We start from the raw sequence: 15572 nt of genomic DNA, 5'->3' as shown, positions 1-15572 counted from the left end.
ATTCATTCATGTGCCAGCCTTCCAGTGTTGTCAAGTCTGCACTCCTGTCTTTGTGTTCAGTTGTTTCCTGTTTTTCTTTGTCAGTCTTTGTCTCTTGTGCTCTGTGTTTAGTTTACTTCCCTTTACGATTACGTGCAGCTGCGCTCCCCACCTGTTGCCATTTCCCTAATCATCCTCCTGTGTATTTATTGTCTCAGTCTTCCCCTTGTCTCTTGTTGGGTTCTTGTTGTTGTTGTTGTGGCTGTCTCGTAATGGCTATAGCTCAGGAGGTAGAGCAGGTCACCTACTGATCGGAAGGTTGGCAGTTTGATTCCTGGCTGCTCCAGGCTGCATGCCAAAGTATCCTTGGGCAAGATACTGAACCCCAAGTTGCTCTGTGACGCGAGTGTGAATGTTAGATAATAAAAGCACTGAGCTTAGTTAATCATGGAAGTGCTTGTATGAATGGGGTAAATGTGTGAGTGCTCAGATAGAGTAGAAAAGCGCTATATAAGAACTAGTCCATTTACCATCGTGCTCCTGGTATCCCAGATTATCTTTTCCAAAGTTTGGTTTCCTGCCTTAGTTTGTTAGTTTAGTGAATCAGGCACAATAAAGGCTCAGTTTTGTTTAACTGCGTTTGGGTCCTCACCTCCCCACACACCACACAGTCTGCTCCCACGCACTGTGACACAGCATTAGTGAAGGTTAGAAATGATCTTCTTATGGCCTCTGACAGGGGACTCATTTCTGTGCTTGTTCTGATAGACCTCAGTGCTACATTCAATATTGCTGACCATAATATTTTATTACAGGGATTAAGGCATGTTGTATGTATTAAAGGTACTGTTCTGCAGTGGCTTGAATAATATTTATCTAATAGATGGCCAATTTCTTCATGTTAATGGGGAGATTTTTTTCTACACACTAAGGTTAATTGTTGCGTTCCATACTAGGACCAATCCCTTAACTTTAGTCTAATGCTTCCTTTAGTATTATTAGCAGGCATAGCATTTTCATTTTCATTGCTATGCAGATGATACTCAGCTTTATGAAGCCAGATGATACGCACCAATTAGTTAAACTGCGGGAATGTCTTTAAGACATGAATACCTGGATGACCTCTAATTTCTAAATTCTGCTTTCTTACATGTGTGCAATATCTTTAAAATTAGAAACACCCTGTCTCAGAGTGATGCTGAAAAACTAGTTCATGCATTTATTACGTCTAGGCTGGACTGTTGTAATTCATTGCCTAAAAATGTCTGAAAAGCCATCAGTGATTCAAAATATTGCAGCGAGTACTGACAGGGACTAGAAAGAGAGAGCATATTTCTCCCATATTGGTTTCTCATCTTTGGCTCCCTGTTAAATCTAGAATCAAGTTTAAAATCCTTCTTCTCACATACAAGGGCTTGAATAATCAGGGCCCATCTTATCTTATCCCCATAGTACCATATCTTCCCAGTACAGCACTTCACTCTCAGACTGCTGGCTTACTTGTGGTTCCTAGGATACTTAAGAGTAGAATGGGAGGCAGAGCCTTCAGCTTTCAGGCCCCTCTTCTGTGGAACCAGCTCCCAGTTTGGATTCGGGACCTTCTCCACTTTAAAATTTGAAATTTTAATTTAATTGAACTTATTTTATTAATTTTCTAATTATTAAATTTGAAAAAAAAAAAAAAAAAACCCGAACACTGATTTCTTGCTTTGCTGTTGGATTTTTTTTGTGGCTTGTTTCTTTAGTGCTTCAAGGCAATAATTCATCCAGCACTAGGAGCTGTTAGGGGTTAAGTATCTTGCTCAAGGATACATCAGCCAGCCAAAACACTCAAATGCAAAACATTGACCCTGTCCCTGTTTCCTCTGACAAATCCAAAGGACATCAGTCATTAATATAACAGGCTAGCACTGGGAAACTGACTGGCAGAGGACAAGGATTGCTCAAGCTATTATACTTTAATATCTGGATAACAAGTCTGTCAGTGTCACAGCATTCATCAGCCTTCATTCACTTTCATCTGACTGCACCATGGACACTATCACTCCACTGTCACTGTATTTTCCTTGAGGAGCAAAGCAAGCTGAGTGAAGATCCAGGCTTGCAGGAAGGGCCAAGGTTTATCAAGCGATAACACTCCGAGACAGAGTTGAACTAGAGTTCAAACTGAAAAATCCTTCACAGATTGCCACCATACAGTCACATACGGGTCACTATAAATACCAAATTAACAGGTGAGAGCCAAAGAGGTAAATGTGTAACAGTGGGTGGCAGTAACCTTAATTTTTCCCTTGACACTGGTCTGGCAAAGCAATGGCAATGTCAGCCTATTGGGTGATCAGTTTTTAATCCACCACTATGATCCAGCTAAAAACATCTCTACATCTACAGGATCAATAGGTGTAAATTTGTCAGACATTCCTGTCCACTCAAGATTCATTGTATCTAGCATCATCATTTCAGTTCAGCTCAGTTCAGTTTTATTTATACAGTTCACAACAGTAATTTCAATGCACTGCCACTTCTGCTCAACTGCATCTCACAGATGTTGTAATTGTAAATGGTAAATGGACTAGTTCTTATATAGCGCTTTTCTACTCAGTCAGAGCACTCAAAGCGCTTATACAACATGTTTTACATTCACCCATGCACTCCCATTCATACAAGCACTTCCATGTTTACTAAGCTAAGTGCTTTTAATTAGCTAACATTCACACACATTCATACTCCGACAGGACGGTCGGAGAGCAACTTGGGGTTAAGTATCTTGCCCAAGGATACATTGGCATGTAGCCTGGAGTAGCCAGGAATCGAACCGCTGACCTTCCGATCAATAGGTGACCTGCTCTACCTACTGAGCTACAGCCACATGTAATACTGTACATGTTTGTACTTTACTTAAGAACTGTAAACAAAAGATATGAAGAATTTGAAAGATGATGTTTTTGATAAATTAAACTTCCCTACAGTTTATATATCCATCTATCCATTTTATTCTGCTTATCCAAGTCATGGTCGCAGAAAGGCTGAAGCCTATCCCAGCTATCACAGGGCAAGAGGCGGGATAACACGGAGAGACAGACAACCATTCACACTCACATTCACACCTATGGGCAATTTAGAATCACCAATTAACCTAAACCCACTAACTGCATGTCTTTGGACTGTGGTAGGAAGCTGGAGCACCTGGAGAGAATCCATGCGGACATAGGAAGAACAAGAAAGGCCCTTCTTGCTGGACCTTCTTGCTGTGAGGCAACAGTGCTAACCACTGCACCACAGTGCTGCCCACAGTTTATATAGGTCAGCAGAAATGATTGTCCTACTACTGTCATTTGCAGGAAAAGTGGCAATTATTTTCATAAACATTTGGAGTAATTGTGAGACCATGTAAAGCCGTTTTCAGAATTTTTTCAAAACAATGAAGTAATTAATGAAGAAAATGATCAGCAGATAAACTCATTTAGAAAATAATTATTAGTTGCAGCTAGAAACCAAGTAGCTCCAAAGAGCTCCACATCTACAACAGTAAAATCTTGTAAAAATAATCTTATGATACGAATATTATATTCAGTTTGATTTGGTTTTATTTATACAGCACCAAATCACAACAAACAATCGCCTCAACGTGCTCTTTGTTTTAAAGAGCCATACAATTGTAAGGTAAAGACCATTCAATATGAACTTTTAATTCTTCATGTATTATGCCCTGCAACAGGCTGGCAACCTGTACAGGGCGTACCCTGCCTCTCGCCCTATGACAGCTGGGATAGGCTCCAGCTCCCCCATGACCCTGAACAGGATAAGTACCCTTACAGTTTAGGATTAATGGTTTTACTGCAAAGGATGTGAATGCTTCCTCCAACTGATGTTAGTACCTATCACAATGTGTATCCTCTTGTTTTTACATCATCCTTACTGAAGATATAGGTTTTAAGCCTCATTTTCATTTTGAAGCATAAAGTTGAGCAATTTAAAGTATGGATTTGTAGTAAAAATCTGTAGTTTTAAAGTGCTGTATGAATATCAATGAGCTCCTTGAATTACTGACTGGAAAAAACAGACTGCACCACTTCAAAAGCAGACAGTTTCATATTTCATTTATGAACCGCTAGCACATACTTCCAATAAAAATCTTTAATCTCTACAACCCAACCACTTGTGGTTCAAGTGTTCTTTCTGTGAGCTGTCTTTTATTGCAAGTTATGGATTGGACAGTTCTTTTTTTGCTTACTACTAAACTACTAATAGGTCAAAACATGTCAGAGACTGAGAGAAGATGAAATGGAGACGCAGAAAATAAGGAAGCAAGTCAGTGCGAAGCTGCCAATATTAAGAATTGATTCACAGTTGCAGCCAATTTCAGCAGATGGTGAGTGAATGTAAACGGAACTTGGCAATCAAATTTCCTACAAAACACTTTATGGATGCAGAAGGGGGTGGGGGGGTGGCTGAAAATGCATAAGAGGATTGGAGAGCTGAGAAGGAAACGCACTGAATGGAAAGGAGAACAAAACGAGCCCTATTCCAGCAATATGTTCCTGCCTGCAGTTACACTTGTTCCAATACAACTTTAATGATGCAACCATGCTCGCCAAGTTAACTGACAGGTCTGCTTGTGCAAAAAATTGGATTTTGCTCTCACTGATAGTGATCTAAAACCCTGAAATGAAAGAAGTCAAGCCTACATTCACAACAACAGTGTGGGTACCACCCAACTACGAAGAGCGAGCAAGCAAAAAAGTAGGAAAAAGGACAGAGGAAATAATAAGAGCAACAGATTTAAATAGACTCGGAAATTGCAGAAGAGGTATTTTGAGGTATTAAGTGTATGTAAACCTATAAAAAGTGCCTTGAAGTCTAGCTCAAGTAAAATATGCTTTCTAAGTCAGAAATATTGACTCCATAAATACATTATTGCCCAAGGCAAATCCTTCAGGGTGCCTCACAGCTAAGGCACCCCGGGTATAGAACCACCACAGGCCTAATGAAATCTCCTTCATCACACCGAAGACCACACAGCTCTATGTTTGCATCTAAATCAAGAATAAAGTAAACAGAATAAAGTCTCATCTTATTAGGACCATGAATGGCTCATGTCATGCACTCATCTTTACTTTATCTCTTATAATAACAGGAGCCATTCATGTTCCTGTTCAGCCTGTTCAGCCTATATTCTGTAGATACAATTTTATCACTGTTTATTATTGGCAGTGGTTATCCAGTATATTCACTGATTAATATTTTCATATCATTGTTTTAGTCTCTGACATCAGTGCACTGCATTCACCTGCTAGTTATGATGCCACATAACTAAAATAATGCCACATAGTTCCTGGCTGTAAGCATGGTTTAAACAGCCACCTGCTCTTTAAATCTTTTGTTTGCAAGAAGTAGCCAATCAAAAGAAAGGTAGCTTAAAAGGAATGGGAGGGAACTAAAATTGATTGGTTCAGACAGAGGATGAGCTGAAGGGCTGCACCAAGGCCCAGAATAATATAAAGGGTCATTTTGATGTCTGCATCAAGTGAAGCTACCCTAATAGAGTCCAAGAATTAAAATGTTACATTACTAAGCCAGACTGAGACGTGAAAACTGTCAATTAGAGTGAAAACTGACCATACAAAAATCTGAACCAGTTCTAACAATTCTCATTTGTAATTCTGCCAAAATTGGTGCAACAGGAATCACACTACTACTAGGCAGCCTCTCAACTGAATGTGCCACACTGCAACCTTCTAGAAATGCCATTTCTAGAAGGTTGCAGAGTGCATCTTTAATAACAGATACAAACTGGCTTTAGTGCAGGGACACCCCACCCCCCAGTCTTTAAATGGCTTATTTTGTCTGGCTGCACGATTCTGCACTAGTCTAGCTGCTATCATGGTAATGTAGAGTGTGCCAAATCTGAAACTGTGAGGATCATAACTTTACAGACAGCACAAACGAGAATGTGAACACAAAAGATTTTTTTCTAACCTCAAGGGGAACTACTGTTGTGTTGGGCCTGAGGGCTGGACAGACAGGTGGGATGAAGCTGAGGGTTCTTGACAGCTCAAGTTCTCCCACGCCAACTGGAGACAGGAGCTGTGATAAAAATCCAGAAAGAACTGTTCTGTGCCAGTCGAGGAAACTGATCTTGTTGCTCTCTCCTGCCGTCTGCGCATGCAGTCACTAAGTCATTATCATTTTCCGAACAAACACTTTCTTCATCTGAGTTAAACTTTATGTAAACAGGCTTCATAAGGAGAAAGGCTCAGTTCCTTCTATTCCCCACTGCATTCAAGACAGTGCTATGCAACAGAAGGCCAAACCAATAAAAAAACAGAAGAAGAGAAAAGAGAAACTGCATGGAGCTATTTAAAGTTAGGCCTTGAGCACTTCTGTCAAGTGAATCAGCTTTTTTTTTTCTTCTTTCTTTCTTTCGTGTGAGATGTAGAGTCTCAAAATGTTAGCCCATAAGGCCATGATCAAGGCAACACTAGTAGCATGAGAGCATCTGTGCTTGCCTTCGGGCTTTTTCCTATACCCACTGCACCATGATGGTCTATGGCTCAGATAATCCTGGGGGCTTGTGGTCATAGAAACCCACTCATGTATGAATGTTACTTTGTTTAAACATGACTCCAGGAGAAGACACAGAGAGGAAAGGACAGGACAGGACAGTCCTGGAAGACACGTCACGTGTGGATGATGTAACAAGAAAATGTGTGTGTGTGTGTGTGTGTGTGTGGGGGGGGGGGGGGGGTGCTTGGAGTTTTTGTGCCCAAATATTATGCAGACAAGAAGAAGCTGACAGGTTGTGTGTGGGGTTTTCCTCACACAACTGTAAAGTGTCTTGAGTGTAAATAGAAGTTTTGTAATGTAAGTAAATTGCACGAATTAATCAGTCCAGTAATAAAACATAACCAAAAGATTTTGGAGGTTTAGATGTTTTTACTGGTCAGTGAAATGGGACAGAAAGTAAGTTTCTATTTCAAATTAATCTATTATATGTATTTAATCATAGTTCAGAACATAATGAAAAACATGCTTATTAATTTCCCAGAGTCCAATTTACTGCCACATATGAAAGAAATGGCTAATATTTTGCTTGAAGCAGGGATACATCTTCTTTTAATTAACTATAAAATGTGCAGTTTTTACATCACCAGATTTTCTTTACAAAGTGATTTAAAAAAAGTTTTTTTTTAAGTGGATGAACATCCAAAGACAGACTGTCCTGTGAATGTCTTCATAGATATTAGATCAAAACTAAGTCAAGACTCAGGCTGCAACATACTTTTAAAACCCACTGCACTGTGTCTGAGTCTCAACCAATACTCCAGCTAGTCTTAGGTATGACATCTCCATTGGAGGCTGTATAAACACTGAACATGACCCCAGAGCATCTTGGTGTTGGGAGGAACATGTTGTATATGGAACAATGGCTAAAAATAACCCAGTGTTAGCTTGTCTCTTTCTATCTTTTTATTAGTGTAACCTCTTGCAGTTGTTGAATTGAACCAAATTCATTTAAAAGAAATTTAAAGGGACTCCGCTCTGGTTTACATTTCAAAACACTGAGCTGGAGGGGTTTATAACTTTATGATATGTCAATAAAGACATTTGATGAATGATGATCGGTCCCACACCAGTGAGTCTATCAGTGGCTAAATAATGAGCTCTGTGACCCAGTAATGGAGGTTGTGACCTTTAGGAGGATGGTAAAAAGAGGGTGTGGGGGCAAAAATTTAAATATGTTCACAGGGTTACTCTGGATGAATCATTAAGAATATGCATGCAGGCAACAAAAATGTCTTGAGTCTGCCCTGCATACAGCATTTGCCTCATTTCAGCCTGTGTGTGTGTGTGTGTGTGTGTGTGCGCGCGCGCGTGCATGCCCGTGCCTCAGAGTGTGGCGGAGTGTGCCAGGCAAGGCAGTGACAGGGTGTCGGCCGCGGTCTGTGAACCTGGCTGCTCTGTTTAGCTCCGCCTGTGACAGAGAGCGAGGGGGACATCTCCCGGCCGTGGCTGCCCCAGCTGGGCCAATCAGGCGTGAGCACTCACGGTCACATCAGCGCATGCCTTCTGCCATGTGCAGCACTGTGGCACAGATCCCCTAATATGCTCTCTGCAGTTGTAGTGGCACTCTGCTGATGACTTGCATGTGTTTGTTCAGATAATAAAGGTGACGCTGTGTGTTTCATTAAAAATATGCGTGCCCTCCGTCACTGCACCTGTGCTGATAGTGTTTCACAGGACTGTGAAATCACATGGCTGAACAACAGGTTTCCAGTGTAACCTTGTTACAGCGCCTTGAGGTGACTGTTGTGATTTGGCACTACATAAATAAAACTGAACTGAAACTGAACTGAACCTTGAGTGCTCACACTTGTGAAAACTTAACTTTGATTGCTATGATGCTCTGAAATCCGATACCAGTCACTACGTTTGGGTGAAAAACTGGGCTTTTTTGGGGGGGTTTGTTGGTTGTTTTTTGTTTTTTATACAGATAACAACTCAGTGAAGTGAAACACTGCTCAGAACTTTGAGATAAAAACTGTTGTCCTGTTTTCATTGATTATCAACCTTTAAAAAGTGGAGATGCTGTTGCTGTACACAAAGTAATTTTCCAAATATTTATATTGAGGGTCAAAAAACTAAAGAGGAAGTTAAATATATTGGTGTCATTTTATTTTTAATCCTAGTTTTAGTTTCACAAGCACATTAAGAAGATGGAGTTTGGGGGGGTCGATGAAGTGTTTTTAGGCTATGTACATGCATTTGATGGTTTATGTAGTATTTTTGATATGTATTTGTCTTCTATTGCTAATTAATTGCATTTACCTGCCAGGCTAGTTGCAAAGTTTTTGTACAAAGCAGCATTTTTCCTCTCATAAGATCAATGCTTTTTTGCATGGTCCCAAAAACTAAAACTAAAACGCCATATACAAAAGCCACAGCCCAGTCCCACTACAGGAAGCACAGGGATCTCTGATGACCTTTTCTTCTTAAAATGTCATCATAAATTTTAAGCTTTTATGACTGCTTTTGGCATGTTCAAATGTCCTTCAGATATACTCCTATACAGGATGCTGAATAAGAGGCTATTCAATGTTTTAGGCTTAAAATGATTTGTTTATTGTTCCAGAGCACATTTTTCTTTATTTCTAATGTCAAATAATTATCAGTTGCTTTTGGGCTAAATTCAAACTTCTAAAGCTGAGTCTACAGAGAGAATTAATGAAATTAAAATCAGGTCAAGGTTAGAAGGTTCTGACTCCCAAAGTGACCGAGTCTGACAGCTAGCAGCAATTTTGCTATAGGATCACACCTCCTCTGATGCTTGTTCTGTTCAATTTTTTTTTTCAAACATGTAAAAAGTATACAAAAAGTCATTAAGGAAAAGCAGGGAAAACTATACAAAAACAAAGGAAAACACACAGCATCGCTTCACGTTTGCTGATTTAGTTTATAAATCCAAAAAGGAGCAGGAAGAAGTGCACACTTATTTAATCCCACCCCTTCTCCATAAGTCATCAGTTATTATTTATCCAGCTTGCTTATTGATATAAATCTCAATAACAACAATATACATATTTCTAATTGCACAGAATTTATACACTATGTAAAATAAAAATTTGATTTTCTCTCTTTTTTTTTTTTTTTTTTTTACAATTCCATAATTTTCCATCTACACAAAAAGAAATCCCTCCAGTTTTGGAATGTTGAAATTGGAATTGCTTGAAATTCACTGAAATTCAAACATCTTTTTCTTTTATACATCATGAAAACCATATCTTTATACCTCTTTTTGAACTGCTTTATAAATTGTTCCACAGTTTCCCTCCACACACACGGAAACACAAACTTTCCTGGTAGTAAACACTTTTGAATTTACAGAACCCTTAAATTATAACTTCCTTCTCTTACAGAAAACATACCTCGAATATTTCCCTGTAGCTGATTATTTTTTGCTCAGAACTGCTGTTTGGAATTTCACTTCAAAAGTATTATACCCCAGACAATGATACTTCAAATGGAGAGTTAAAATATTAAAAAGAAGAGAGAGGGGAGTAACATGTTGGATGCCAGTGGCCTCTAAGGCCACCTTATTTCCAGCACTCTTTATTCACTACTCTTTAGGTGGAACCGTGTTGATCTTTGAAACAAAATTTAAGACATCTCCACCCACATTCACACTTACATCAGGTGACCTCAATAGGTCACATGATAGGGTGGGGCAAGGTCTCACAGTGGTTTCACCTGAAACCCCTGGTGGTAATTTTTTACACCTTGGCTCCTGTGATGACGAACATGATTAATAGAGGGTCACTGACCACCTCCAAAGGGGCCACCCCCTCTAGGGTTTAAATATCTGGGACTCTCCACCTCTTGGTTTTAGAACTGAAGCAACATCTTGGATAAGAGGTGAAACGTCTTCAAAGAAATTTACAGAAGTTGAGTCGCCTTTTTTTCAAGTGTTTGAGACTATCATGACCTGGATGACTGAGAATCTAAAAGGACATTTTTAATACGATCGATATAAAATTCTTCTGTGGCAATTTATACAACTTATTTACTTCAGTAATTTTTTTCAAGTGTAAAGTATTACATTCTTTCATTCTTTCTTTTTAAAGTATTTGATTGTCAACATATGATGATGAATTTAAAGTTTTTATTTTATTTACATTTCCTCAGGTATTTGGGTTCTTAAAATGGGCATTTTCAAGTATTTTAGGAAAAAAAAAAAAAAAAGACTGGAGCTGAACTGTCAAACTGACACTTCAAATTAATCCGAGTTCACCAACAAGATGAGATTAAGATGAGAAACCGCAGATTAAACTGAAACAACAGGTATGAGTCACATGAGCGCACGGTGTAGAAGTCCAAGTGTTACCTCATCGCTGCTGCACCCGGGAATGTGAGTAAAGCGCAGAGAAGGAAAGGTTGTGTCATTGGTGAGTGACAGTGAATGAAAGACATCTCTCTGCCTCCATCCATGTCACGTTGTGACTCCGCCCCTCCAGTATCCCGAGGGAAGTGGCATAAGACCTGTCACCCTGAATCACAGCCTGGGCCATGACAGCTATGCTCATATGTAAATGTGTCAGCATACACAGATTTGTGAGCATGACATATCAGTTTGAATATGCATGTGCAACACTGACTGAAGCGTAAACATCTCTGTACGTGCAGGGCTCAGAACATCCGTGTGTGTGTGTGTGTGTGTGTGTGTGTGTGTGTGTGTGTGTGTGTGTGTGTGTGTGTGTGTGTGTGTGTGTGTGTGTGTGTGTCCAGGCTCACAGTATGTATGTCTGAGCAGATCCCGGTATGTAACAGTGACATTCCCAGTGGGAAGGAGCCTCACGACTGTTTTCATTTGCTGGGCTGCCCGTATGTCTTCATGAGCACTGGCTAGGTGAAAGTGACATCTGATTTCATATACACTCAGAGGGGTTCTCGCTGTCTATAACTTCTTCTCTTACGATATGTCTCCTGTCTGCACCTCCTGCAAGATGCCATTTATTACTTTTCTGTCTCAAATAAATTATTAGCATAAATTTTGTGTACTTGTACTCTGTTTGAATCTGTCAAACCAAAGCGAGACGTTGTTTTGGGTGCTAGTAATTAATGATGTAACTGTCCCATTTATTTCAATTAAAGCAAAAATAAATTTATATTTCTTGTAGCATTAATATGTCGCATATTATGGCAGAAGAATTCAATTTCAAGGACCAACAGTAAAGTTGATGACACAGCCAGTTAGTGCTGTGACCTGTCATACATTACATATTAACATATTAAATGGCCTTGCTCCTCAGTACATCACAGACCTGTTAACCTCTGTCTGGGCATTTACTCGGATCATTAAATGGTAAATCAGAATGGCAACTTTATTGTCTTTAAAATTTCTACTTAAACATTCTTTTATCAAGAATGTTTTACAAATGTTTGAGACATGGCAATGCGTATTTCTCAATATTTCCCTTTTTTTAAATATAATTTTTGCTTTTCTTCATTCTTTTCTTGCGTGTTTATTTTCTTTCTGTGAAGCACTTTATTAAGAGACTACCCTATAAATTAAGTTTATCATTCGACAGTTATAATTAATGCCCACTTCTGAAAATTGTTGCGACTTAATTTCCTATTTACAATTCAACTTATTAATCAAAACTCTATGGGGAAAGTATGTAGTTGTATAGAATTACATGTGTGAAACACAATACTGCAGTTTTAAATCAGCATACGCGGCACAGCTGCATTGCAGAGCCTTTGCAATGTGAACACGTGCATTGCACGACTATCACATGCTGCGGCAATACAACACGGATGACACAAAAATCCCGGTGTTCAGGATTCCCTTTGTCGGACAAAATCGGACACTACTTTTCCCCTGTTTTTAGCTAAAAAAACTTACAGATCTGCTGTGGCATCACTGCGACACGTGCACCGACACAACCGCGAAGGGTCAGGGCCGACTGCAGGGCTCATTTTCCAGAGGAGTCATCCTGAGTCACAGACAGCATGCACAACCCTCCCCTACTCTTTGTTGTCTAATATTTAAGGTCTCCCCTTTAATATCAGGCATGCTGGACACAAAGCATGCTCAACTGCACGCACATGCATGAAACTACAATAATCTCACCAATGAACATGAAGGTCAGAATCTTTATCAGCTGATTTTTTTTTTTATTTAATGAAAACTATTTACGAACCAGTTAAAAATTTCAAAGTTATCTAAAGAGACCAGACACAGTCAGATGCCAGTTATTTTTATATCTGTGTAATGGAACAAATTTCACTATTTTTGCTCAATCTTCTAAATGAAACTATTCTCCCAGAAAATTACCATTTTGCTCATTCCACAAACAATTCCACCACATCATGCAAATCCATAAATTAGATCCCAACTGTACTTCCAAAGAGAGCCAAACTTTAAATAAGGAGCAAATATGCGTTTATGGGGGACAAATAGATGTGACACACACTCTGCTCTATCTATCATTTGCATTTGGCGACCCCTTACAATTCTAAACACTCTGTAATTACAAAAAGAGCAAAGCACCTTCCTTCTGCTCTTACTTTAAAGTCATTTACAGGAACTGGCAACCAGAAATTGCAGAGCAGAGTACACAGTGTCAAGCAGAGGGAATCCAGACTAGTTGGCAGGCATAAAGACAGTTTTCCCTCAGTGTGCTGCACTCTGAGGATTAAGCCTGCCAGTGTGCTCACGTCTGCTAAACAAGATATAGACATAATACCTTGATGTTTCATGTTGGGCAAAGCCAGTTAGGAGACAGTGCAGTTGCGAAGGATCTCCTATCATCTCCACATATTTCCCACTTCATCTACAAAGCTGCACTCTCCAACCACTCAAACATTCTGCCTTTGCGGTGCCAGTGTCATTACAGGTTGATGGTTTTGTGCTGCAAAACACCTGCTTCTAATATGCAAGTAGGAATGGGTTGTTTTTTGTTTTTTGATGTAGTGGCTGAAAGCATGAAATTTACCTCTTACTGTACTGGCTCCACATCATACATTCTGAAGGAAAGAACTGGGAAAAACAGGAAGTGAATTACTCCATTTATTCAAGATAGCTGCCCATAAAGCATGTAATTGACTTAAACACATCCCGCAGACATTTCAGTTGACAATTATGGTAATTGCAGACGGTTGATTTAATTGCAAGTGATTAACATAAAATAACATTCAAATAACAGCACAAAGGTAGATAATTTGATACACATAATATTCTAGAGATTAAGGCGGTTTTTAATGGTGGAAACTAAAAGAGGAATTTCATGGATTTAAAACTGCCTTGAATGACTGATCCTTTGCTCTTATTGTGCACATCTGGAGAGTTGCAGGGCTTTAACATTGCTGTTATCTTGGGTGCCTAGAAATAAATATTACAGCTTACACATCACATTAAATGTGAAATAATGAATTGTATTTGTGTTCACATTCTAGTATGCACCACATATGTATGTAATATTAAATTCAGAGAGCGCTGCAATTAAAATCATCACATGTAGACTATTTTGGAACTTAAAAAACACTCGCACTTAATTTTTTTTTATGATTCAAACAATCAAGTGAGATCTAGGAAACTTTAAACTTTCCACACATTCCTGCTCCTGTGTGGTAACACTGGCATCAGCTGACCAAGATTTTATTTTCAATCTATTGAAAAACTGGAATCATTGCAATATTCAGCATGTCTGCAGTCCTTAAACTTTCACAGAGCCATCCCGTTCTTCAAAAGTCTTTGAAAGGTTGCAAGAAAACTGACTGAAACTTCATGTGAATTTAGGAGCATCATGCTACATTTTAACAATGCTAATGCATTCATCCAGCATATCCTAATGCTTGGCACTGAGCTGAGCAACAGGAATAGACCGATTTACAGTGAAATATTTCAATATGTCAACAAAAGAAAGAACCAAAACACAGCTACACTGTAATAACATGCATTAACTTTTTTATAGTTTAGACATGAAACACACAATGAGCTTCTAAAATGTTATGAATGTTATAAAATGTATTTGAAAAAAAACGAGCTCCACCTCCACCAGCTACAACAGTGAAATGCTTACATATTAATCATATTACTCTGAATTTTTATCGCTTAATTATTTGATTATTTTAGACGTGAAACTGTGTTGTTTGCGCTCTAAATTTCAAACTTTAATCTTAGAATTTGGAAATTGTCATGTGCATTTGCAGCATAGTGGATAGCCAGCTTTGTCAGTGTTTTTTTTTTTTTTGTCTCTTCTTACATTACTTTGATTCACTGTAGAAGCACGTTTTTCTTTTTCTTCTTTTTTTCTTTTATCAATTGGGCATCTATAAATCAACTTACCAGACAGCTAAGAGACTATGTAACATTTCTCCAATTTTTCTGGGACATCTTCTGATCATTTAATAAACATCCATGCACGATTTATCACTTATTTCTGCCAGGTCATAAGTTCCTTTGGTGTCTCCAGGGGTGAAATAATGCAAAAAACCCCACTGTGTTTGATATAAAAAGAGGACAGTAGCACATTCATCATAATAGTAACTGAAGTGAAGCATTTTCTCGCTGCCAAAGAGAATGTGCTCTTCATCTTTCTCTCGGTGCTGGAGCGCACAGGGGTCGACTTCCCATCCTCCCATATTGGCATAAGTTCCACCCCCAATGCACAGAGAGTGAAATAATGGTCTCTGGTGGGGCGCAAGGGTAAAAAGGTGGGAGGAACATCAGACAGCAGAGATTGGACTGCCTCACGGAGTAGTTTCACATACAGAAAATGTTAATTAAATCTACACTATGCAAGGCTGTGAAATGCCAAAACCGCATTTACTTGATGGGAATAAAGAAGGAAGAATGGAGGGCAAATGGAGGTTGATAGGTTTCTGCTGGCATCCCACCAAGGAATAAATTCCAAATAAATACATACCATCTATATGTTATGTACAAAGTAAGCATCACTCACTAGCACTGAGCTCTTTCAACTGGCAATATCCCAAATCCATTACAATCGCTGCACATATAGCGAGGATTTTCTGAAGCACAGGGGAGAAACTCATTATGGTGGCTCATATGTGAGCCATTGCTCGTATGG

The 15572-nt window shown here is 39.1% G+C and overlaps 1 protein-coding gene across 2 annotated transcripts in view; it reads right to left on the bottom strand.

Annotated features, from left to right (window-relative positions):
- Window positions 1–15572, bottom strand: part of gjc1 (gap junction protein gamma 1) — a 58453-nt gene that overhangs the window by 41038 nt on the left and 1843 nt on the right. Inside the window, exon 2 of one of the 2 annotated variants that reach the window (XM_030734856.1) lies at window positions 13476–13519. The exons of the other annotated variant lie outside the window; for it this stretch is intronic. The gene's annotated coding sequence lies outside the window, so the exon portion shown is untranslated. The remainder of the gene's footprint in view (window positions 1–13475; window positions 13520–15572) is intronic. 2 annotated transcript variants of the gene reach the window in all.

The sequence above is a fragment of the Archocentrus centrarchus genome, chromosome 8 (assembly GCF_007364275.1).
Source record: "Archocentrus centrarchus isolate MPI-CPG fArcCen1 chromosome 8, fArcCen1, whole genome shotgun sequence".
NCBI lineage: Eukaryota > Metazoa > Chordata > Actinopteri > Cichliformes > Cichlidae > Archocentrus > Archocentrus centrarchus.
Note: the sequence above shows the minus strand (reverse complement) of the source record. Positions and strands in the feature narration are given on the sequence as shown.